General features: G+C 52.5%; 1 long non-coding RNA gene across 1 annotated transcript; it reads left to right on the top strand.

Moving 5' to 3' along the window:
• Positions 1-16,314: 16,314 nt before the first annotated feature.
• On the top strand, positions 16,315-25,648 carry LOC123811090. The gene is made up of 3 exons (XR_006784350.1): positions 16,315-16,676; positions 19,851-19,906; positions 25,517-25,648. It is a non-coding gene; the product is annotated as an uncharacterized LOC123811090 (long non-coding RNA).
• Positions 25,649-26,029: the final 381 nt, after the last annotated feature.

Below are 26,029 nucleotides of genomic sequence, written 5' to 3' on the forward strand. Positions count from 1 at the left end.
GTCCCTCCTACTGGTCTGGATAAATGTGTCTACTTTAACTCTTTGGTTGTCAGACTTCCAACAGTTCAATTTTATGCCAGTACTGGTTTTTTGTTTGTTTGTTTGTTTGTTTGTTTCTAAATTTTTGTTGTCCTTATTTTGGTTGTGCGAGGAGGTGCAGCGTGTCTACCTACGCCTGCATCTTGGCCGGAAGTCTACCCTATAAGGTTTACCCTTTCTGAGACTTGGCAACTTTGTCTTTAAAACAGTAATAAGACAGTGTCTAACTCAGCTGCTGTGACAATGAAAAGAGATCGTGTTCGTAAATAAGGAATGAAGTGAGTGCTTGGCTAGAAAAAACACTCTGAAAACCAAGCCCCAGAAGCCCACGAGCTGCTCCTGGATCACTGACACCATGCTGCTGTGTCCCACCCTGCAGCATCGGGCCAGCCAGCACAGACACTCAGAGTAGACTGGACCCCTCTCAGGGTGGGGGCTCCTCTCTCCACTCTGGGGCAGAACGAGTGCCCACCCTTGCCACTGGCTTGCCCCCACACCGGTCCTGGTTCCACAGTGAGTCCACCTGAGTCATCGAGCCCCATCTCTATGCAGGAGAGGACAGTGTCTACCAAGTATTTCATTGAGATTGAGGCTCCTATAGGACCAGAGATATTAGGAGGGTCTCTGGAATCCCAGCACAGAGAGCCTGAACGAGGGCTCAGGGTTCTGGGGCCACTTGTCCAGGAAAGAGGCCTTTGGAGTGGTCCCATCATCCTTGACTTGCCCACGGGGATTGCAGTATGGGGTGGTGAGTGGTGAGGTGAGCATCCGGGGGTCAGAGGGAACCACAGGCAGGAAGCCAAGCAGAAGAGGGGCTTGGAAAGAAAGAGGTTCAGCAGCTTGGAGGCCTCCCTCAGGACACCTCTACCAACACGCAACTCCAGCTAGCACCCGGCAGGGAGTTCAGTCTGACACCTACTGTGTGCCCAGAACTGTGGCATTTAGAATACAGCAACAGACAAAACAGACGCCGCTCTTACCTCAGGAAGTTCTCAGCCTTGGATAGGGACAGACAAGTCCCTGGAAATACGAGAGGGATGTGCAACTTTAGGTGAAGGACAACAATGATGGTTACCACGCCAGGTGCACTGCCCCAGCCCTTTCCACATATTAGCTCACTGAATCATCTCGCTGGTCTCAAACTCTGCTTCTCAGACAGGGGACTGCCAGGCTGGGTTTGTGAGGGTGGGGGTGGGAAAAGGCCTCTCAGGTCAGTGGAGGAAGGGCCTGGCCTCTGACCTCTCTCCCAGCTCGTTACCTGAGGCCACGCTGTTCTTGCTGCACCACCAGCCTCCTTTTCCCTGGCTCTGTCCCACCTGTCCTTTCTCTAGGAGGACCTCAAGGGACTGCCTTTGACATTCTACGTAATTCCCAGACTCAATGGTCAGCGGGTTCCCCTTCCTAAGCTCCCAGCCCCCATGGCCCCCCTTTCTCACCCCACCCCACCCCCTCTGACATAGTTTGGAAACCAAAAGGGTATCAGAGCTAACCTCTGCACAGAGGTCATGGAGCTGAAAAGTGCAGGGACTGGTTCAAGGTTGCGCAGCTGGTCCTGCTGAACCCGGAGACCCAGGCCTCCTGGGCCCCAATCCAGTATTTTCCCACCACATGCCCCCCAGGACTGCTGTGGGGTTGATGGGTCTGAGTTGGGCCCTGAGGTCTAGAGATGAGAAAGACAGCCCTTAAAGTCCCTGGCTTGAGCATGGATGGAAGCAACGGAATCTGAAGCTCCTTCCACTTGGGAAGGACAATTTTTCCTGTTCTGCCTTTGGTTGCTGTGTTTTCTTCCCTAGTGAAACCATTTCAGCCCCTCCCAGTGTCAGTTGTGCCCAGACTCCTGGGGGAGGGGGCCCTGCCACTGTGTGGTTCATGATCAGGTGCGGGTATCTGTGAGCCTGTGACGAGCCCCCGTGGTGGCACATCTGTCTGTCTGTGTGAGCATCTGTCTGTCTGGGTGTAATGTGACTCCAATGCTGAGGCTCATGTTCCCTCAGCCTCCCTTCCCTCCCACATCACCCCGCGCTCTCGCAGCAGCTGTGTCCCTCCCCCAGGAAAAGAATGTCCCTGGCAGCCGCAGTGCCCACCCCTGGCTGAACGAAGCAGCACAGGTGGGAGCAATGTGTCCATCTGGCTCTGTGACAGGGCCGCCCAGGGGGAGCCTGCCCGCCAGTGTCCCCCATTGGTGGTGCCTGCTGCAGCTGTTGTCCCAAGGGACAGGGATGCACCTAGAGGAAGAGCCTGGAGGCCAGGCAACCAGTCCACAGGAGCCCCCCTGTATCCTGCCTGGAGCCCAGTCCAGAGGGGTGGAATTGGCCAGGAATCCCTGGGGGGCAGGGCGCTGGGCCCCTCAGCAGCTGTGTACTCAGCACCTACAATGTGCCAGGAGCTGGGGCCTGGCCAAGGAGCTTGCAGTGCAGGCGAGCAGAAGTTCCCGCACTAGACCTGAGTTGCCTGGGGGCTACCAGGGTGGGAGGGGCTCCTCTTGGAGATAAGTACTGTGGCCATCAGAAGTCCCGGAACCATGGCATGGAGGGCATAAAACCCAGACAGCATCCACTCCCATGACCACAGTGAGCAGCCTCTCCTCAGGGTTGTGAGAAAAGCCCAGCAACCTAGTTTTGGAGATGGAGAGCGAGGCCCACGAGTGCTTTGGAAGGCAGGGTGGCAGCTGCAGTGGGTGCAAGGCCGTGGGGAAGGTGAGAGGATGGGCTGGCAGAGGCGCAGCACAGGCAAGAGCGTGTTGGTCAGAAGCGGGTGCTTCTGTCTTAGTCGCAGTGCCCTGTGAAGAGACCGGCAGGTGCCAGGATGTGGACAAACATCTGTTATGAGGTGTGGAGATTCAGAGAAGAAAACCTGGGGTGGCCTGGGAGGCTTCAGTGGGAGGTCTGAGCCAGGAAAGAGAAGGACAAGGCGCTGAGGGACGACATCCATAAACCCCCCAGGCCCTCCACTCCCCGCCTTGATCCCAAAGGCCAGAGGTCCAGGGGTAGGCGGCCAGGGCCCCTGTGTCTGAGAGAAGCGCTGGCGTTCCCAGGTTGTCCCAGCGAGGATGAGCAGGGCTGAGACCAGGGAAACAGGGGCTGGGTATGTCTAGGGAGACCCAGTCCTTGTGACGAGTCTTCTGTGTATTCCCCCAAGGCAAAACATGAGGGCAGGTAGGTGTCTCCAAGCTTCTACTGGTTGGCCTTGTATAGACAAAGGCATGGCCAGTTTCAAAAAGAGGAAACGGAAGCATGAACAACTCTAAATCTGAGTTCTTAGTCCATTTGTTTTGCTGGTATTTTGAGAAATGTGTGCCCAGCCACATTTATTCACAGGTAATAATAAGAAAGTTTTGTTGTTGTTGCTTTGTTTTCTGCTGAAACAGGAAAATTCACAAGATATGTCAAGAAAGAAAAGAACAGACCAAGAGAAGGTGATGAGTTATATAATTATGTTTTAATAGAAACTAAAATCTGGAAAACTTCAATCAGAAAATAGAGCATATTTATGAAATGTGAGTGTGTGTGTTTGCAAAGGTGGCACATGTATGTAGTGCATGTTGATGCATAAGACATATGTATGCTTGTGTAGTAGAAATGTGGCGTGAACAAGCGCACGTATTTACTGTGAGTTATGCAGTAGCTGTGTCGTGGAGCACAGAGGTATATGCGTTCCATCAAAGGCGTGTGAGATACATGCAGTGTGCATATTGTATACAGTACAAAATGTGTATTTGTACAGGGTGTGCACGTACCATGTGTGTGTGCCTCACCTGTGATGTATGCAGTCGGGGTAACCACGGGGCATCCTTGCCCTCTGATGCACTGCCCTTGAGCATGGCCTGGCAGTGACGTGAAGTAACGTCAGCATTTGAGAAAGATGAGGCCTAAAGCTTTTGGGGGGCTTGCTCTTCCAAGAAGAAGCCAGAAGTTCCTGAGGTCTGCTTCACACACCCTGTGAAATCCAGACAAGGAGAAAACTGCCCGGAGTCCAATGGAAACCCAGCTGCCAGCTCACGAGGCTGAGTAAAAGCCTTGCCACTTTCAGTGTCCAAGAAAGAATTGCTCACCAAACTGTGCAGACCTTTTCTCTACTTCAGCAAAGATCAAAATGTTCCCAATGGTCTTTTACTGGGCGGTTGAGTAGTGTCCATGATGGATTTGAGTGCACACCCCACCCCCACCCCGACTCTGACCCTGACCCTTTATAAAAAGTTTGTCCGCTGTTCACAATAAGGGCTGCGTCCCCCCACAGTGGAGCACAAAACATGGCCAATCAATCTCTTTTAGCTGCCTTCCGGTAAGATGTCCAGAGGGTTGCACTCTCCAGGGCAGGGGGCGGACATGGGTGAAGGCCACCCTGCCGTGCACCCTTGCAGAATTCATCAAGCCTCTGCTTTCTCAAGAAAGGTTGTCAGTTCGAACCCTTCCTGCCACTCAGGACTGTGATGTGTGTGAGCCAGCAGTAATAGTCATGAGTGTTTTTGCAGAGTTGAAGGGACAGTCCCGAGAGGCAAAGTTGTTCCTGGCACAGGGCCTACTACCTAGTAGGTGTCCAGTAAAATAGCTGTTGAATGAATGAGTGGCCCAGGAGGGACCATCCAAGAGAAACAGCATGATTTCCACCCACCGCCAAGCAGAGCTTCCAGGGCAGGACCAGGGGCGGATGTGCCTGCCCGTCCAGCTGTGGGTTTCCTCCTCTCTTTTCCGGTCCCTCTCCTGATCACCACTGGTTCCCACGCCCCCCACTCAGGGGCCTCTGCTGTCAGCGCTCAGCTGTTATCAGGGCCTGGGGCCCTAGACTCCTCATTGGACCAAGATAAGGGGGAGGTTGTGAGGGGGTGGGGGAGGCTTCAGGGACTGATGAGAAAAAGAAGCAAAGTTCCAGTGCAGCTGATTAGTGCAGCCTCAGGTGAGGAAACCAAGGTTTTAGAGGGAGACAGGGACACCCCCAAGGTGACTCGGAAAAGTGGCAGAATAATAATGATTGTTGAAATCATGTTAATAAAGGTATCCACAATATTAGTGGGATACGGGATAATATTTAAAAAATATTAACTTGTCTTTCCCCCCAATATTTTCTTGCACTGCTTAGCTCCACACCCTTCCTGGAGCTGGTCTGTTCTGAGGCACGTGCAGAAAATGCGAGTGCTTGGGTGGCCCCTGGGGCCACCGGAGGGGACCTTGTGACGGTGCGGGGGGCTGGACGCATCAGGCCAGGATGCCACTTGGGAAGCCTAAGCCAGGCCACTCCAGTTGTTTATTGCCTCAGTGAAAGGCTAGAATTCGTGGATTTTCAGTTTCAAAAGCCAGACTGTAGAACTTCTAAAATAAAAAATAATCATTGAAATGTAAAACTCAGGGGAACGAATGGAGCTGGAAAAGGAAATCTGAGAATTTGCCCACAAGGCAGCACAAAAGGAGGTAAAATAGGGAAGACTGAAGGGTATGGAGAATAGAATGGGATGGTCCAACTCACGCAAAGAGGATTCCAGGAAGAGATTGGAAAGAAGGGAAAGCAATATTCACAGGGACAGTGGCTGAAAGATCTCTAGCACTGAAGGCAGATGACAGGTTTCAAACAGCAGAATCGTGCCAGGCTCCGGGCTGTATCAGGGTGCAACTCTAAATCTCAAAGAGAAGCCTTCCCGACCTCCTTGCTCCTACAGTCTCTCTCCTTTACCCTCCTGTAGCCCTGACCATTGTGTCTTCGCTTCTGCAGTGGATGTTAGATGGCTTCCAGTCACCGTTCTTCGGGGAGCAAGTTTTGCCTCCTCCATTAAACTGAGTTTCCTCGGGGCGGGAGCCCTTCCTGCAACCCTGGGTACTAGGGAAGGACAGCAAGGTGCCTGGTCAGAGCACCGTGAGATCTCCACTCTGAGTGGCTTCCTCAGGCACTGAGTTCCTCTTCTGTTTAATCCACTGCATTTTCAATTTCACGGACTATTTTTATTTCTAGACCCCCACCCCCCAATTCCGCCTATTCTTTTCTTTTTCTTCATATATTCATGAAGAAACACAAAGCAATGGCTCTCAAACTTAGTTTTAGCAGTAGAGCCCTCTCATCAAATAAAATATGTACTGTTGGCAGCACAAATCAAGCAGAATAAAGGACCGGCTAGTTGAACTGGGGTGGGATGGAGACACACAGTCCAGCTGGTCGTGTTCCCCTTTCCCTTAGACCACCCTGGGGGCACCTTGACTGGAACAACCTTAGAAAACCAACCATTAAGACCTATAATGCAACCCTGGCTGGCGCAGCTCAGTGAATTGAGTGCCGGCCTGTGAACCAAAAGGTCTCTGGTTCAGTTCCCAGTCAGGGTACATGACTGAGTTGCAGGCTAGGTCCCCAGTAGGGCGTGTGCAAGATGCTACCAGAAATTGATGTTTCTCTCACTTTCTTTCTTCCTCTCTCTAAAAATAAATAAATAAAATCTTTTAAAACAAAAACCTTTAATGCAACTTTCCCTAAAATGTGTTTCTGGGAATTCTCCTTCATGGTGTCCCATGAAAAAGGAGTTCTATGGTCAAGTAAATTTGAGAAACACTGGATTAACCAGAGTGAATTTGGTTTTGGTTTCCAAGATGTCCTTGTGACTTTATTATTTACATTGTGCACTGGGAGTCTTCAAGAGGGTAGTCGTTACACTGAGTTCTGCAAATCTACCTGTTTTATCAAGGATTACCCCTGTGAGCTGTGCTGTGGAGAACACACTAGGAAAATGCTGTACCATATGGGTCCATAGTTTTCCTGTGTCTCTCTGTCAAGATCTAATCTAGGGCTAGATACTGAAATGGCGGGGCGGGGGGCAATAACTGCTCTTGACTGAATATAGGCTTTCATCTTCCTTGACCCCAGAATTAAATAAAAGCCTGTGGAAAACCCTGAAATTTCTAGGTCTTCCTTCTGCAGCCACAAACATCGCCTGGCAGGGCGTGGGCGGAGGGGCCCCCGGTTCCACTGGTCAGCTCTTCTGACCCCTCTGGCTGGGGCCCAGCCTCTGTCCCAAAGCCAATGCTTTGGTCGGGCGGGAAGCCCCGGAGCTCAAGCCTGGGAAACCTGGTCCCCGCTTGGCCACCCCCTCCCCTTGCAGCCCGAGACACTGCCCATGTTTTTCTTTCCTTTTCTTATTGGTGGTAAGAATTTCTGGAAATGCAGCTGTGCCAGAGACAATGAGGCAGGATGCCCACCCCCTTTGCGAGACCAGCCCTGCCCGCAGACCCACCGCCTCTCGGGGACCGGGGCCCACAGAGGTAGCCCTCTCTGGCCGGTCAGTGCCTCCCTCCACAGAGGCAGGGGAAGCCAGGCCAAACAGCCCAGCCCAGCCCTGCCCTGCCCAGCTGGGGTGCCCTTCCCCGCCGCAGCCTCCAGGAGCAGGACAGGGCCCAGCAGCAGCACCTGAAGCAGGGGCAAGCACCCTAGAGCCTCTCCCCACCGGCCAGGCCCCATGGTGGGTTGGTCTGGCCTCCTCTGGCCCACTATGTTTCCCCCTCTCTCTTTCATACTTTGAACCAACAGTGAGGAGAGGGCACCCCCTTAGGTGCCGTGCTGCAACGGTGGACCAGACGGGGTCCGGAATGTCAATATATAAATGTCAACTGTAATTGAAAAAATTTTTTAAAATTATTTAATGAAAAAACCCTCCCACTGATTAAAAAGTGCTTTCACACAGTCAAAACTAAGCAAAAAAGAAGATCAATATAATGTCTTAGGGCTTTGACAGATGTGCACGTCGCGGGGACACTCAGTCCAGCCTGGGACTCAGGACCGCCTCCCCCAGGGAACACCCAGCTGGTTAGTGAGCGGCCTCCCGGCTTCTGGGCTGAGGACACAGGAGGAAGGGAGTCTCGGTCCTTGCTTTCCAGGAATTTCCTCTCTGTGTCACTGCCTCGGCCTGTCTTTCCCTCTTGCCCTTTCTGTTTGTCCTGCCAACTCCATCCCTGTCCTTCTCTGTGTCCTCCCCCACCAACCACGGACTCCTTGCCATGCCCTGTAGAACTGCTCTTCCCAGGAAAGGGGAGTAAATGCTAGAAACTCAGCACTGCCCTCCACCCCGGCCAGCTCCCTGGCTCGGCCTCCCATCCCCAGGGTCTGGGGGGCCTCAGGACAGCTCCCCCACCTGCCCCCCACCCTCGGTTTGGCTAGCTTTCTTGGTATCTCTCCTTGGTGGTGACTCTGTAATTATGGCTACATCACCCTGCCCTTCTTTCTGGCGGGGGGAGGAGTTGGGGAGACATTTTTGTAGTTGAAAATGTTATTATTTGAGGGGAAGCAGTCCCCTAGCCCCCGCAAAAGAGGTGTTTTATCAGCAGACTGGAAGACTGGATTTAACTTGCCCCCACAAACTTATGGAGTTTCCAAGGAAGGGATTCAGGGGGGCACCAGGACTAGAGGAGGGACCTAGGACCTGGGACACCTGTCTCTCCCTTAGACTGGGGGCTCCCTGAGGCCACGTTCCTTCACCTGGTTTCTCGAGGGCAGGAGCCCTGCCTCTGCCATCTGACTCAGGTGCGATGCTGTGGCAGCAGCGCCTCACCCTCCAGGTCTGAGCAGGCCCTGGGAACCCGCGGAGACACAGGGTGCTGCAGGGACCAGTGTTGCCCAGGGCTTGCCGGTCAAGATTCATCTCTTCCCACACTCATTTCCTCAACCACTGCTGGGCTACTCCCGCCTCCTTCCTGTTCTCCCAGGCCGGAGTCTCTCGGGTCTCGGCAAATTCCTCGGCCTGGCCCCGGCCCTGACCTCCTGCCTCATCAGCCCAGGACCCCTGCCCAGCAACCCCTTTAGCCTGGTTACTGCCCAACCCCCTCCCGCCCCACATACACACAGGGCTCCCTCCCGCCTCCTGGCCTTTGCTCAGGCCGCTTCCTGGGCCTGGAGCACGTGTCTGTCTCTCCACTTTCCAGTTTCCTGGCCCGGGACACGTCCCCCCCTCCCCAAGCCTGTCCCGACTGCCCCACCCCACGCTGGCCTCTCCTCCTCCCTCCACAGTGGCCCCTCTACGGCCATGTGCCTGTCATTTTATGGGGACCGACACCTCCGTGCTCAGCCCCTCACAAACACACGAGCTGGGGGAGGAGGGCGGGGGGAGAGGATGATGGATGAGGCTGTAGCGGTTCCCTTCCCTGCTGAGGCTGTGGTTAGGAAATCTCCCCTCCAAGAAGCCTGATATTTTCCAGGAATTTCCTGAGGGTAGGGGACCAAGCATTCTAGAATGAGAGCCAGCTGTGGGGCTGAGGCCTGTGGGTGGGGAGGGGGACTCTGGGCTTCCCGGCTGAGTCAGCGACCATCTTCAGGTAATTTATGGGCTGAGTCAGAGCTGGGGGGCCAGCAGGGTCAGGGTGGGGCTGGAGAAGGAAAGGGTGCCTTGTAGGCCATCTGTCAAGGGGAAGGCACATCCCCCTGTCCCCACCAGCCTCTGTCCCCTTGTCTAGAGCCTGAAAAAGCAGCAGCCCAAAGGGGGCAGAACTGGAGGGGGTGGGCATAGGAGAGCCAGTGGGGGAAACCTCCATAGGGCCCTGGGGGCTCGTGAAGACAGGGGGCTATGGCTGGCAGGCAGTGGGCTGGGGCAGGCCTGGGGGCTAAGCTGGGCAGAGAAGAGCTGCTGCTCCTGGCACCCCCACCTGGAAACGCCCGTCACTCCTTCCTTCCTTCCCTCCCTTCCCTGACCCTTTCTCAGCAGGCCTGGCTGATGCTGAAAATCAGATGTGGCTTCTGGTCTCCCTTCTGCTGTGGACCTGCTGGGTGACACAGGCTTGGTGCCTCCACCTTTCTGAGCCTCAGGTCCTCACTTGGAAAAGACGGCCTGGACCCTCCAAACCCTGATGTGGGGCTGCTCAGCGGCAGCCAGGGAGCCCAGTCCAATGGTGATGGCTTGGGAACCAAGACGAAGCAGAAGCAAGCCTGGGAGAGCAGTCTGAGAGCTGTCCTGTGAGGTCCACTGCAGGGCTTGGCTTCGAAAGGACATGGGGCTGGGGTAGCAGGGTTAACTGGTTACCGTCCCCTCCAGGTTGGAGGAGCTTCAGGGAAGGTGGGGCAGGGTGTGTAATCTCACACACACACACAGGCATCCACACACACCGGAGACCCAGGAAAAACCCGTTTCTGCCCACATCACCCAGCACTGAGCTGACATCCCACAGAAGGAGGGGTCCAGGTCCAGGCTCCTGGGAGGAGCCCTCTCCCGCTGACAGAGCATGATGGAGATGCCACCCCGGGGGACTGGGACCCAGCTTTCCCATGTCACTCATGCATATCTGTTGCGTGATCACGTCTGTTGCAGAACTGCCCCCCAGTGCATTCCAGCGGGGTGGTACAGGGCTGGGCTCCACTGGCCCTGGCCTCAGGATCTCAGAGGCACCCCCAGATTGCCGAGTGCCTCACTGGCTCATGGCTCAACATCCCAAAGCCGGAGAGTCCTATGGGGATGGTAGATTTCCTAAACCCTGAATTAGTTCATGAGCTCTAAGGAAGAGTTTTTGGGATTTGTGGTACCCTGTGAAGGTATATAAAAGGAATCTCATTTTCCAGATGACTAACAAACTGCTTTTCTTGGTAAAAAATGACCAAGATGAAATCTAATCTGGAGAGGAGGGACCTATGAGGTCAGTGGCATTGCTTGACCCTGGACCAGCACCCCACCCCTCCCTCAGCACCCACTGACAGGCCCCTGACAGCTCCATGGAGCAGGGGTACCAGGTAGAAGGCTGGTCAAATTCTCCAGGCAAGAGGTGATGGAACAGAAGTGGCCAGAAGTGGTGGGGTTCTGGAATAGGTTGGAATCGGCTGACAAGGTTCTCTGATGGACTGGACATGTGATCGTAGGGAAGAGACTCGAGGACAGCTCGCAAGCTTTGGCCTGAGCAACGGAAGGGATGGAGTTGCCAAGGACTGAGAGAGAGAATGTGTTTTATTTTGTCCAGAAATCAGAAATGGCTGGAACCAAGCAGGGCATCTGTGGAGTGCTTGCCCATCCTACCATCCACCGTAGTCTTAGGGGTTCCCAAGATGCCGTGGTGGAGAAAGGAGGCCCACCTTCCTGCTTCTGGTGTGGGGGAGGGGCGGCAGCATGAAGGGGTGAACCCCCTCACCCCAAGTCCCCTGGGCTAACACAGGAGACAGGAGCCAGGCAGTGTGTGGTGTTAGGACCAGAGGGGTGGTGTGTGGGTCTCTGCACAGACCCACCTCTGGCCCACAGAGGTCCTTTCTCCTCAGACCCAGGGTGCTGTTTCCAGAGCTTTCGAGAGGAAGTGCCCACTGGAGCTGAGGACGGCGGCTTTGATTCTCCTGGCCACAAGCTCCTGCAGGCCAAGGCCAGGCCGGCCAGAGGCGTGCCTGTGCATCCCTGGCAAGCAAGCGCCAGGAGACCCACAGCCAGAGAGGCTGTGAGGATGGCTTTGTGTGGCTGCTCGGGTTGCCCCTGGCCAAGTCCCCCTGCCAGGGCAGACCAGTTTGGCTGCCCAATGTCCTGAACTTAGGTTACCCGAGGAAGCAGCCTTGTGGCCCCGTCTGTTTCTCATCACTTCACAAGCCTTGGGCCTGTCTGAGCCGGAGACCAAACGCCCTGCACGCCCCTCCCCCCACCAGCAAGAACAGAGGAGAGAGCACTGCCCTGATTCTGGAACAAGCTGGGGTCCAGCTTTGGAATCTAACCCCCACCCCAACCCTCTCAACAAGCTCCTGATGTAAGGAAGAGATTGCTGGGTGTCAGCGGGTGGGGTGGGGGAGAAATGGGTAAACTGCATTTTTGTTTAGTTTAAATAAATTGAATAAAAAAGAAGAAGAGGAAGAAGGCATGCCAACTCTGAAGGAAGCACAGAAGGACCACCTTTTGTGGAACTCCAGGTCCCTGGGTGTCCCTCAGACCTGCACAGCCCACGTCTCTGGGGGAGAGGCCCCGGAACCTGCACGTGCACGAAGGTCCCCAGTGATCTGACCGGCGTCGGAAGCCCCCGGCCCAGAGGACACACGCTGCTCACACAATCTGGAGAGACAACACACGTGAAGAGTCAAAGATGTGACAGAGAGGACAGGCGGCAGGTGGTGTGGCCTGGTTGTCTGCACCCCAGAGGGCCCTGGATCTTTGAGAAGTCTCAAGGGGGCGTTTGCAGAGTTTGAGCCTGAAACCAGGCTAAGGCCCCAGGGAGGGGATCGCCGTGGAGGCCGGAGCAGGAGTCCAGGGGCCAGAACCAGAGAGGCCAAACCCCGGAATCGGGGTCAGGGAGATCCTCCGTCTCACCGGAGGAGAGATCTGGGCACATCACTTGGTGCCTGGTTCCTTCTCTACGGAGCAGGATCCCCTCTGCCAGCCTCAGCTGTATGACGGGAACGACCCTTAAAGTTCCCTGCACCTGAGGTTGGGAGGCTGGAACTGGAGCTGGTGTGGGGCTGAGGGGGAAATCGGGCCCCCTCTGGCCTGCTTGGGGTGAGCCCTGGTGGTGGGTGCTCTGCACCCTGTGACCTGCTCCTCCTCCCTGTAAACTCTTAACCCCAATCTGGAGAAGGTGATCCCCGAGGGCTAGGGCTCACCCGCCCAGAAATACATTGAATAAATAACTGCACTCTGCCTAGATTTTATCTCATCAGGATTCCAGAGCAGAAGACAAATGGCCTCATGTCCAGCCGGGAGGTATAATTCATTCTCCCTGGTGAGCTGCAGCCTGGAGCAGGGCGAGGAGAGCAGAGGTTTGGAGCGTGTGGAACACTCAGACTTGGGGGCTGGGTAGGCCCTCGAGCTTGGCGTGCAGGGCTCCGTGCCAAGACCTCCAGAAACATCCTGTCTTTCCCAGAGCTTGCTCACGGATGGAAACAGAACCTAGCGTCCTTTAAAACAGTTTATTTTTTAAACTTTTTTAAGAGAGACATTGATGTGCTGTTCCACTTACTTATGCATTCATTGGATGTTTCTTGTATGTGCCCTGACCAAGGATTAAACCCGAGACCTTGGCGTATCAGGGCGATGCTCTAACCAACTGAGCTACCCGGTCAGGGCAAAGCCTAGCATCTCTTAATTCGGAGAGTTTATTTCTGAGCCTTCTTCTAGGAGAATACTTATGAAGGTGTGTAAACATTCAGCTACAGAGTTGTTCTTCACTGTTTTATTTACAAGCCTGAAAAACGGGAAGCAACCTAAATGTCCAACAAGAGGGGATTGGTTAAATAAATTATGAACCAGAAGATACAGAAGAGCAAAGCAATGCAGCCTTTTAAAGACGATGCTGTGGAAGAACAGTTAATGACATACAGAGGAACTTACAGTAAGCAGAAAAAGGAAAAGCTGACAAATTTATAAAATAATCGGATTTTGAAAAGATGTCAGTTCATTAAAAATGCTGGAAGGACATACACCAAAAACATTGCTTGGTTGTAAGACAAAGGATAATTTTTGATTCCTTCTTTTTTTCATTGCTTTTATTTTGGTCTTACTTATCTAAATTATAAACTTTTTCTAGAATAGTCACACACTTATTTATACACAAAGGACAAAAATAATAAACTTGTTGCTATTGTTGTTATTATTTTATGAGCCAGAACTTCCGAGGTTTAGCTCAGGAAGGAGGTCTGGTGGGAGGGGCAGCCCCTCTCGTGCCAGGGTGCGCGGTGCTGCGTGTCCAGGTTAACCAGACCTGACGCTGCTTCTCAGGGGCTCCAGTCCTGCGGGGCCAACAGGTGGACATAGCTAACAAGCACATGGCAAGGAAATCCTGTTGTTTGTGACAACAGGGATGCACTTGGAGGACATTGTGCTAAGTAAAATAAGCCAGACATAGAAAGACAAATATTGTATGATCTCACTTAATGTGGAATCTAAAAAATTCAACTCATAGGAGCAGAGCATGGGGGAGGGGCCGGTTTCCCAGGGGCTGGGGTGAGGGTGGGGAACATGGGGAAATGTTGGTTAAAGAGCACAAAGTTCCAGACACGTTCGAGTGAGTTCTGGAGATGTAATGTATGGCACAGTGACTAGAGTTAGTAATATATTACTCACTTGAAATTGCTAAGAGAGTAGATCTTCATTGTTTTCACCAAAAAAGAACTATGTGAAGAATGTGTTACTTAGCTTGATTGTGCTGACCATTTCACAGTGTGTACATATATCAAGTCAGCATGTTGTACACCTTAAATATATGCAACTTTTAGTTGTCAATTATACCTCAATAAAGCTGGACAAAAAAAAAGAACATTCCTACCTAGCAGTATAGTTAGTAGAATAAATAAGATAATATCGTGAGAGCTGCTCACACTCTGGCTTATGGACACTAAATGCTGCGGGAAAGTCTCTCTGCACTTCCCACTCGATTTTGCTGTGAATCTAAAACTGTTCTAAAAATAAGTTTATAAAATTTAAAAAATTTAAAACAAGCACAGAGCCTAACAGACAGGGAAGACTTCCTGGAGGAAGGGACCCTGGAGCTGGACCTTGATGAATAAACAAATGAACTAGATTTCAATGGGCAGGGAAGGTGGGAAATGTGCTTCAGATGGAAATACTGGTTTGAGGAGGAGGGGGCGGGGGACGATCCGGCAGCAGGATGCTGGGATGTGGAACTCATGGCCTAGATCTGGGGTTATCGTAGGTATGTGACTACTCCTAGAATGAAGAGAGTGAGAAAAGAGGTGGGTTCAGAAGAGAACCCTGGGGCACAGGTTACACTGGAGGTGGGGCAGGAGAGTGCCAGGAGGAGCTGAGGAGGAGGAGGACCTGAGAGGCAGGAGGATCACTGGGGCAGTGGGCTGTCATGAGATTTAAGAAAGAGCAATGAGGAAAACATCAGACCTTGCCAAGAGGTCGAAAGAGAGAAGCATGGAGAGGTGCCCATAGTTGGGAAGAGTCCAGTCCCTGGAGACCTTGCTGAGGGGAGGGGGTGGACAGGGCCGAGGTCAGAGATGTGTGTCTATCCTGTTGCAACGAGTCACCACACAGCCAGTGCCTTCAACAGCATGGCTTTCTTCTCCCACGGCTCTGGAGTTCCGAAGTCCAAAATCGGTCTCCTGGGCTAAAGTCAAGGTGTTGGCAGGGCCAGCTCCTCCTGGAGGCTCCCCTTCCTTTTCCAGCTTCTAGTGGCCGCACGTACTCCTTGGCTTGTGGCTCCTTCCTCCACCTGCAAAGGGCATCGCTCCAATCTCTGCTTCTGTCATCACATTGCCTTCTCTGCTTTAATCTCCCGCCCCCTGTTCAAAGACCCCTGTGATTACATTAGTGCCCCCAATAGCCCAAGCTAATCTTCCCAACGAAAGATGTTTTATTTAATCACACATGCAAAATCCTGAAAAAGATTAGTACATGCACATCTTGTGTGTGGAGGCGGGTCATTTTTCAGCTTTCCCCTCTTCAGGTGGCAAGAAACTGATGGCGGAAGGGAGAAAAGGAGGAAAGGGAAAAGGTGAGTGGAGACAGTTCACTCAGGAAACTTGAGTGAGAAAGCAGAGAGAGATTGGGACAGATTCATAGAGAGGAAGACCCAGTCTGGCTGCAGAGAAGTAGCTTCTAGAGTTTTATTTATTTATTTATTTATTTATTTATTTATTTGATCCTGTGTGTCTCCCTCCCTCCTTCCCGCCCCACCCACCCCCAGTGCGGGTGGCAAATTAGAAAGATAATCCTGTTGCTGACTCCATAAGGTGTTGCTTCCCCTCACCCCTGACACCCGCCCACCCAGGGGTCTGCAAAGCTATGTGAGTTAAAATCTACATTTTTAAAAGACTGGCTCTCATTTTATTTACAATGGCAGTTTCCGCTTTAGTTACAACACAAAGGTTATTATGTTATTAATTTTTCAAGTTCAGATCTTGATGTCCAGCTTAGAAAGGTAAAGATTGAATTCCCATTCCTCACCTCCACTGTCACTCAGTCCCTTCTGAAGATTTGTCTGGTCGTACAACTAATGTTAATTCTTCTACTGTTGTTTACCAATAACTTAATTTCCCCCCAGCTTTATTGAGATATAATTGACATGGGATCTACAGTTTTAAACCGCAGAGAAAAGAAACCCAGAGCTATTAAAAATAATTTTTTACTGACTTGGAATGAGTTTTGAAATCTGTATCTGCCACCAACTACCCAGGTGATTTTGATAATTAGACAGTTTCAGGTGGGGGTTTTTTCCCCCCTTTTCCTCTTTCTCTTCCCTTCAGTAAACTGTTTTTCAACTTTGTTTTTCAGGGAAAACCATTTCCTCCTCACCGTTGACTGGATCCAGAGGCTGCGCCCGTCTCCCCCACGTCAACAGTCCTGTGTCCTTGGCGGAGGACAGTGCTCTCATTCTGGGCCTTTCCTTTGTTCCTCGGCCAAAGCCCTGCCTCTGCACCTCCCCGCAGCTAATGAAAAGGCCGAGTTTCCCGATGTAGGAAAGCCCCTACCCGCTGTCATTTCCAGGGATGAGTGAAATCTGCAGAGGCCACGCTTGTCCTCATCTACAGCCCTCCTTGTCTCCTCCACTCACATTTTCCCAGAGCAGCTAGCTTTGTCCTGGGGCTCAGGGTGTCCCTGGGCCGAGGTGGAATCCAGCCACAGCCACCTTCCAAAGCCAACAGTCACGGTGAACATGCAGAAAAGCAAGAGCTGGGTGCTTCCTGATGCAGAGTAAAGAAAGTCTCCGCATGAGAAGACGTGGATTGATTTGGGACAAAAGGCACTTGTTGGCTCAGGAAGGCAGGTATCTGGGGGAGCCCTGTGCTGCGTGGAGGTGGGTGGGTATACTTCCTTGGCTTCCAGAGCCTCTTGTCTGGTGGGATCAGCCACTCCAGCCAGTAGCCACCTGGTCCAGCTTGGGGAGATGTGGAAAATGAATTTCACAGTGATTTCCAGTGGGCCACGGCACTGAGACAGCTGTGGGCAGGAACACAGCTGGTGCAGGCACTCCCCCCCTCCCCCACCACTGCCCTCTTCCAATGGAGCTGGTCTGGAGGAATGCCACCCTCCTCCCCATGGCAAGCGAGAGGGTCCTACTTGCTGCGGTTCCGTGGGAAGGTACCTCTAAGCTAAACCCCTATTTTGAGGGCACAAGTTGGCCTTTATTAAAGTCCCATCATCACTTGTTCCAGTGGCTCCCCAACCTGGCTAAATATCAGGATCACCCAGGATGTTTATTTAAAAAATACAGATTAATAAAAATAATAAGCCCTACCTGGTGTGACTCAGTGGATTGAGTGCCAGCCTGTGAAGCAAAAGGTCACCAGTTTGATTCCCAGTCACGGCACATGTCTGGCTTTTGGGCCAGGTCCCCAGTAGGGGGCGCCTGAGAGGCACCCACACATTGATATTTTTCTCCCTCTCTTCTTCCCTCTCTTCCTCTCTCTAAATATAAATTAATTAATCTTTTTAAAAAGGTTATTTAAAACAAATGATTCGAGGAACCTATCGCCAGACCTAATGAATCAGGATCTCTTTGGTAGGGTGAGGGGTTGGAATCAGTGTGAATCTAATCAATCAGACTATTTTCCTGATTCCAGAAGTTTGAGCCCATAGAATGAGATCGTGAAGAGGGTATGCTGGGGGCTTGGATGACAGAGAATAATACCTGGAGTCACCATCCAGAAGCATAGCTGTGTGCCAGCCAGAGAATCGCAGACTTCTCATGCATTATCTTATTTAGTCATCAAAGCAAGCCTATGAGGTCTGTCCAATTATTGTCCCCATTTTGTCAATGAGGAAAGGGGTCACACAGCTAGAAAGAGGAAGAGTTAGAGCCCAGGTCCAGATCTTTCTCTTTACATCTCTGCCATGGAAGGCAGAGTGTGAAACCAGGCCACCATCTCTGGTGTATGTGACCCAAATTGTGACATAAAAAAAAGGGGGGGCTTTCTGAACACTTCTCTCTGGTGGGTCCCGTTCCCCCAAACTCACTCCCTCACCTCAGGTGATCAAGCACTTGTAGGTGGACATAGGGGTGGTCAGGACATGGTCACCATCAATAGAGGATGCTTCAAGGAAAGGGCACTGGGCTGAAATCAGGAGGCAAAACTTCTGGTCCCAGCACCACGACCCAGAGCTGTGACAGGGGTCTCGGTGCCCTTTCTGTGCAGAGAGGGGGATGGATTGGGTGATCTGCAGGGGCCCACCAGCTCTTAGAAAGCAGAGTCCATCACTCTGTCACCGGACACAGTCTCTTTTCCCCTCCAACCCTCTCCAAGGCAGCGGCTGTCTCTTCACATCAGTTCCTCATTTGCACATGATGAGCCTCTCTGTGGAGTGCTGGGAGCATCCAGGAGGAAATTTAGCCTGTCCAGGCTTCAGAGAAGACTTTCTGGAAGAGGTGGCCCCTGAGTCAGAGCTATCCAGGAGAGGAGAGTGGAAAAACATCAAGCAGTGGGAAGAACATGAGCCAAAGCATGGCCACCTCTCCTCATGTGAAATATGCAGCCAGACTTAGTGTTTCGGTGTATTTTTAGGTGTAAAATGCAGCATTACCTGCCTCAGAAAGCCCTCCTGACACCTGGGGCTGCCCCAGCTGGCTTCCACAAAGCTTTGGGGGACTCCAGGGACCCGTGGCCAGCACACTGCTGGGGAGGAGATATTAGCATGGCTGTGTCCGCACCGGCTTCTCATGGGCCAGGGGTCCAGCTCTGTATCCTGTGCCTGACATAGGACTGGGCACTCGGTCATACAGGAAGAAGGGGGAGGAAGGAAGAGGAGGGAAAGGAAGCAAAGGAAGAAGGCGGAAAGGAAGGTCTGGCACTTCACTCAGGGGGCCTCTGGGAATGCCAGCCAGTCCCACTGGGTCCCATGGGACTACCCAGGCTGGGTGAGAATTGCTCCTCTCTGACTGTCCCTGGTGAAGGATGTTTAAGGTCACACTGTGTGTGACTGGGGCAGCTGAGCTCTGAGAGGTCGAGCCAGTGAGGAGTACTGTGGGAAACGGGTTCCCACATCCGCGTCTCTCCCATTCAGACACCTTGGATGCCTACCCAACATTCAGAGTAAGGTCCAGGATTCTTGACCCTGGATGGGCCACGGCCAAGGCAGGGAAGACCCTGCCTTGGAGAAAAGTATAATTCAGATCCTAAACTAGGTTGTAGCTGGAGTGAATTTTTCACAGGTCGGGGATATTCCTGTAGGATAGACTGAGGGGTGAGGGCCCCAGACTGGGGCATCAGGCTCCTGGTGCTGGATGTAGCATGGAAAACAAGGTCTCCCTTCTCACAAAGGAAAGGAGGCAATATGAGTCCCAGAGACCCAGAGATGAGTAGAGGGCTGGTGGGAGCCAGGCCCATTTCACCAGAGGTCCAATAAGGCAGAGACTCAGCATCTTTTCCAACAGAGCTGAAAGAGGCCATCGGAAACTGGCCCTCTGAAGCTACAGGTGAGGCCCAGAGAGGGACACTTGTTGTGGAAGGCTGAATAATGGCCCTCATATATATTCAGGTAAATCCCCAGAACCTGTGATTGTTCTTTTATGGCAACAGGAACTTGGCAGATGTGATTAAATTAAGGCTCTTGAGATGGGGATTATCCTAGTGGCCCAATGTAAGTATCCTTGGAAAAAGGATGCAGGAGGGTCAGAATCAGAGGGGAAAGCAGTGTGATGACAGAGGCAGAGGTTGGAGTGATGCTCTTTGAAAATGGAGGACAGGGACACAAATGGCCACTAGATGCTGAAACAGGCAAGGAGATGGCTTCTCTCCGGGAGGAACCAGCCCTGCCAAGACCTTGACTTTGGCCCAGTGAGACTGATTTTGGACTTAAGACCTCCAGAATTATAAGAGAATAAATCTGTGTTGTTTTAAGCCATTCCGTTTGGGGTGATTTGTTATAGCAGCAACAGGAAACTCATACACTTGCCCGGAGACACAGAACTATAAATGACTGAGCCTGTGCTCTGAGCCCACAGGTCCAGTTCCATGGAATCCCCATCAGACACTGGATGGAACTGAGCTAGCAGTGCAGGTGAGTCCCTGAAGGGCCCAAACGACGTGGTTGGTGACATCTCAGACTTGAGACATGTGCGAGCGTGCATGAATGTTAGAGAGAGGGAACAGTATGTCTTCTTTGTGCATCGGGGGATTTTCTGGGCAGGCAGTCCTCCAAAGGCATGTCAACATTTTTCTCTCCAGGAAAAAATAACTCAATCTGTATAAAAAAAGAATCATAGTTTCATATACACACGGACGGACTCGTGGGGTGGGTCCTAGCGAGAAATGAACTGCCCCACCAGCTCCAGGCATCTTTAATTTTCATGGGACGGGGACAGAGCTGAGGGGGTGTTGAAGGAACCATCAGCCAGAGAATTGTGGACACATTGTGACATCTGGATTTCCCCAAAGCTCTCAGATCCTGGAGAGTGAGTGTCCCCACCCCCACATTGCTTCCCGCTTCCACGGAATCTCTGGGAAGACTTGACACATTTCTTAGCAGAGGAGAGCAATTGGAATTTCCAACTTAATTCCAGATGTGGGGCTCACTGTGCTGGAAAGTTTGGCCTTGTCAGGCATCTGGAAGGCCAGTTGTCCCATTAGACTCCCCAGCACTGGCCTGCATGGTTGCACATGACCCCCTCCTTGACTCTGGATCTTGTGGCTGGGCTTTCTGTGGGGAGCTGGAGGGAGCCCACGCGTGTGGTTTTCACACGTGTGGAGAGGGCTGAGGGGAGTCGGCCCAAGCTGCCAGGCTGGAGGCAGCAGGCTGCCTCTGGGGTGGGGATTGGGGGTTAAGACAGGAAAATAATCAAGTTGGTGAGGAGCGCTCTGGAAGCATGAATGAGGCCAGAAACCAAGGCCAGAGGCTAAATCTGGAGCAGACTGGGGGTAGGGAGGGAGACGTAGATCACCAAGGGGTCAGTCTGAACCAAGGTCATAGCTGGTGCCCGGCCAGGGTCTGCTGGGAAGGTGGGCAGGAAGAAAGGCCCTTTACCCCAGAGAGCATGTCCCTGGTTCCTGGTTCTCAGTCCCCCCAGATCGGACTGACAGGACCAGGCAGGTCCTTACCAGGCAGAAGTGTCCCATTGGATGCCTCAGCAAAACTGCAGGAGGATTAAAGATGTCACCTCCTTTTGCCAGGTTGTCTCTGATTGGTTCCCCAAAGATGTTCACATCCTAATCCCCCAAGCCCATGAATACCTCACGGGCCAAAGGATTTTGCTGATATGATTATGTTAAGGATCTTGAGATGGTCAAATTGTCCTATATTATCTGGGAGGGCCCAAAGTAATTGCAAGGGTCTTCACAAGAGGGAGGCAAGAAGGTCAAAGGCGATAGAAAAGTCAATGTGATGGCAAGATGGAGGCGGGGGCCACAAGTCAAGGGATGTAAGAGGCCCCTAGAATCTCGAAAAGGGAAGAAACAGATTCTCCCCTGGAGCCGCCAGGAGGAGCACAGTCTGGCCAGTGCCTTGACTTTAGCCCAGTGAGGCTGTTTTCGGACTTCTGATCTCCAGGACTGTCAACTAATGAATATGTGTTGTTTTAAACTACACATTTGGGGTGATTTGTTACAGCAACAACAGGAAGCTGATACACCCTCCCATCATGCAGTAGGCTCCAGACTCTGCCCTGCTCCCTGCTGCAAGCATCTCTTCTATGCACACAGGGTGAGGGGAGTTTCCCATCTGGCCTCCCCTGCCCACCCTGGCTTAGCACCAGCCCAGACCACTGCGAGCAGGGCAGGAGGGGCTGCTTGCTACCCACCAGGGCCTCCAGCTGGCGGCAGAGCTGGGCCCTCTCCATGTTCCCAGACTTCTGGGCCAGGACCTCGCTCCCATGGCCACTACATTCCTTCACTCACAGAGGAACCAGCCACGGGCCTGTGTTTCTCCACCTCAGTCCTGTAATTTCCCCCCACACTCTGGGACTCCGCTCCCTCCTCTCGACAAGGAGAACAACATTCTCCAGCTGCCAGCAAGGGAACCAGAACACAGAGAGAGGGACACTCACAGGACTCTGGAAGGCCTTACTTCCTGGGAACAAAGCGCCAGCAACATCTGTGGTAAACGGGGTTTTAACAAACAGACTCCGGGGCTGTGCTGAGTAAGGGCAGGAGGCGGCCCAGCTGGGTCAGTGTGTACGGACGCAGGACAGCACAGGGGCCCACATTTCTGTCCCTGAGAAATGTTGAGATTCCGCAGCACGCCCCTGTCACTTTTTTCTTTCTCCTCTCTCCTTACAAGCCAAGCACAGACACCTCTGCACAGATCATCCAGGTACCCACGTGTGTCCTAAATACACACACAACTACTAGCAGTGCCATCGTGAGCTCAGAGGAAACGGGCAAACACATATGCACAAATTCCACCCAACATATAAACAAACAGTCATGCATGTGCACCGCAGACACCCATACTCCACACATGCAGACACCTACTTACACACCAGCACTCCCCCAAGGGGCACACAAATACAGGCACACTGGTGCATTTGAGCACAAATACAGACACCCATGCATATGGACACCGGACACCTGGGAGCAGAGCTGATGCCCAGTGCTCCTTGCATCTCCCTTCAGGGAGGGAGGCTGAGATTTCCAACCCCAGCACAACCCTCCTGAGCTCTCCTCTGGAGCCCTCTGCTGGGGAGGCCAGGAACAGGCTGCCAGTCCCTCCTTGGCTCTGGAGCTGAGCTGGCTGGATTCCGGGTTTGGAGGGGAGGAAGATGAGGAGAAAAGCAGGACATACTAGGGCCAGCTCCCAGGCATCCTGTCTCCACTGGGGCCAAATGACTTTTTGCAGCCTTCAGTCTAGGGCTGAAGGAGACATTTCTCCTGCAAAGATCCCCGTTGGGCTCCATCTCTTGTTTGCCAGACACCAGGCCCACCCTGTCCTAGCAGTGAGCACTGCTAGTGGCTGGCGTGCAGAGGAAGGGGCCCTGACCTGGCTGCACCACATGCCATCCCCTCCCTGTCCAGGACGGGACTTCTTCACCCTCCTTCCCTCCAGGAGCTCACGCTGGCTCGCCCTACTTCTCCACCACAGCTGGGCTGTCTTGCACCTGGGCACCCAGCCTCCTTGCCACCCACTGTTTCTCTGGCCTGGCTCGTGGTATCTCCCTGTCCAAACCTCCACTGAATCTCCTCATAAGTCCCACTCTCCTGCTCTCAATGGGTTTTCTTTCCATGTCTTCCCAGTGGAGGGGGAAGAAGTGGAGAAGATCTAGCCTTTAGAATAAAATGGATGAATCTGAATTCAGATCTCAGCTCAAAATGGTATTTACCCACCAGCCATGGGCCTCCTGGGCAGTGAACCAACCTGCCCTCAGCCTCAGGTTCACCAGGTGGGACAGAGATCATGACACTCATATGGCAGGGTGATTACATGCTCATTGTCCAGCCTCAGAGCTGATGTAAGGGGTGAGCTACAAGGCAGCTGCCTAACATACCGTCCTGACCAGGCCCTCAAGCGTCACTGGAAATGTCAGGAGATGAAGAAAACCATGTCTGGGCCTCTTCCAAGAGACAGCTGAATGTTCTACTTTAGTGAGCTGCTTGCACTGGAGTGGCAAGGGGCCCACCAAAGAACAGATTCGAATAATATAGTTGGTCTCTTAGCTGTTTACTAAGGAGGATGGGGCAGGGTCCCTATGAGTTTTTATTTGTCTAACTTTCAGGGATGAGAGTTTGGGGTCAGAGCTGAACTGCTCAGAGGGGATCAAGTATGGCCAACAGGGATCCCCAGCCCTGTCCCCCTGAGCAGAGATCAGTGGCCACTGCATTAAAATGGAGTGAACGGATGTCAGCTTGATGCCGCATGAAATTATTAGCCTGTTGGGGGTGCCCACATGTCCCCAATGGGCCCTTCCTGGCATGTAGAGGGGGCTTCATAAACTGTGTCTCCGGTCCTTTGCCCTAAGACCTCTTCTAGCTCCCGCCACTCAGTTCAGCCCTTCTCATGTCCTTTCTATTCAGCGTTTGTATCTAAAGCATCACTTGGTTCTTTACTCCAAACCCATGCCCCAACCTTAGCCCACTGGCCCAGACTGTTCTGGAAGACTCAAGGCTTCTAACAGGCTCCAGGTTTCCGTTTCTTGGGAAGTCAGAGAGTTCTCATAGATCAGCCTGTTTAACGAAACAGCAAACGGCCACCATCTTTCCCTGGAAAGCCTCTTATTATCTTCAATACCTACCATCAGGCAGTCCCAGGTTATCAATGAGTTATATTTCAAAACTTCGTTTCTGTGAAGTGAATTGGCCTTCCAGACAACGAGCCAATAGAAAACCGAGGACTTGGCGTTATGAATGGGGCTCAGTTTTCCAGGCTGAGCCATAAATGCCCATTTACCCTATCACCACGCTGGGCTGCCACACACCTACATGTGGGGGAAAGAAAACCCTACTGTTGCAAGACCTGTAGGTAGAAATGGAAAAACAATATTGCTGGTCTAGAAAAGGCTGTTTGTTTTCTCTTAAAAGCTGGTGCTTGAGGGAAAGCAGGTTTCTTAACAGGAGTATAAGGAGACGGATTGGAAGTTCTGAAGGAAACTTTGAGGTGCTTTTCAAGGGCTTTAGAGGCTGAAAGCCTTTGTTCTTCCTCATTCTAATGAACCTTTCTGAGGTTCAGTCTGCCTTTTTCTTGACACGGCGCGGGCCTGGCTGCATCCCGACTCTCGGCCGGCCGGGGTTGTTGGCTAGATGGGATAAACTGCGGGGAAAGGACCTCTGGAGGTAACGGAGGCAGAGTTGTTTGAGAGGAGGTGAAGGCAGTCTATTCAAGGTCGTGTGACTTGAGTTTTAAAGATGTCCTGAGGAAGAATGGGCTGAACCCAAATGATTGAGGTAAAACAACAACAAGAACAAAGAACAAAAGCAGAGAAAAGGGAGATTAAGGTACCTAGGTGACCCCCCTCCCCATCCCCAGGAAAAAAAGGAGGTGGAGAGGAAAAGAGGTCAGGAGCCAGCCTGTCCCAAGGCTGGCCACCAGGTGACATCACGGGCCCAGAACAGCTTGGTTGCTGTCGTTGGCAGGGGAGGGCACTCGGAGGGCCCCAGGGAAGTGGGGGACTCATTGATTCTGAAGTTGAAAACATTCCCTTCCTTTGCCAGCCACCACCCCATCTGCCCTGAGGGGTTTATGCTGGAATAGAAAGAGGGTGAGGATGGGATGGTGTCCACCAGGGTGGGGGCAGTGAAGAGGCTAGGAAGAAGGGCCCCAGGGAAGCCTGGAACAGAACCTTGGTAGAGGGAGGGAACAGAAAACAATGAACCTTTATTGAGCCTCCGCCCCCACTCACAGGTCCTGACACAGGGAGGCCCAGGGGCAATCAACAGCCCCGCCTACAGGGCTGCCCACCAATGCAGGTGATTCAGAGGCTGGGTTTGGCTGATAACAGCCCGGACCTACTGAGAATGGGCCTTTTGTGAGAGTTGCCCATTCTCAGGCCCCCTCCTCACAGCTGGGCTGGCTAGAGCAGGCCTAACAGGAGGGCTGCCTTGCAGGAAACAGGACTGGCTGGAAAAATGCAAAGACACCCAGAAACCTCTGCTGTGAGGTGCTGTGTGGGAACTTAAGATGCCTCAGGGGAAATGTTTGGGAGAAAGATACAGTTTGGCTGCAGCCCACATTCTTTTCTTCCAGGTTTTCAATCTCAACTGTGTCTTCCCCCACCCCCATCCTGCTGATTCCGCCAGAGAGGAAAAAACATCACTCTCACTGCTGCGTGAGCTTGAATCAGCTTGGCAGAAAGGGGGTTCTGACTGACTCCATCAGGGCAAGCATGGAGCAGGCCCCAGGGAGGCCTGACTGAGCCCCACTTGCCCTGCTGGGACGCTGTTGTCTCTGCGTCTCTCAGAGGCTGGTGGTGCGCTTTCTTTTGCAGTCTTTGATGAGTCCGTCAGGGTAAGTGCCCACGGTCAGTTCAGGGTTACATTCTCATAGTTTCATGACCAGAAAGGAAACTGCATCCAATGCTACTAGATTTGCTTAGAAAAAAAAGTCCTGAGGAAGAACACTGATTGGCTCTACTTGAGTCACATGTCCAGTTCTGGACCAATTGCTGTGACTGGGGGATGTTCACTGTGATTTTCCAAGACTGAGCCACTTGTCTAACCCTGTGGCTAAAGGGAATGAGGTATAAGACAGACAAATACA

Source organism: Phyllostomus hastatus, unplaced genomic scaffold, assembly GCF_019186645.2.
Source record: "Phyllostomus hastatus isolate PE091 unplaced genomic scaffold, TTU_PhHast_1.1 phas_scaffold_78, whole genome shotgun sequence".
NCBI lineage: Eukaryota > Metazoa > Chordata > Mammalia > Chiroptera > Phyllostomidae > Phyllostomus > Phyllostomus hastatus.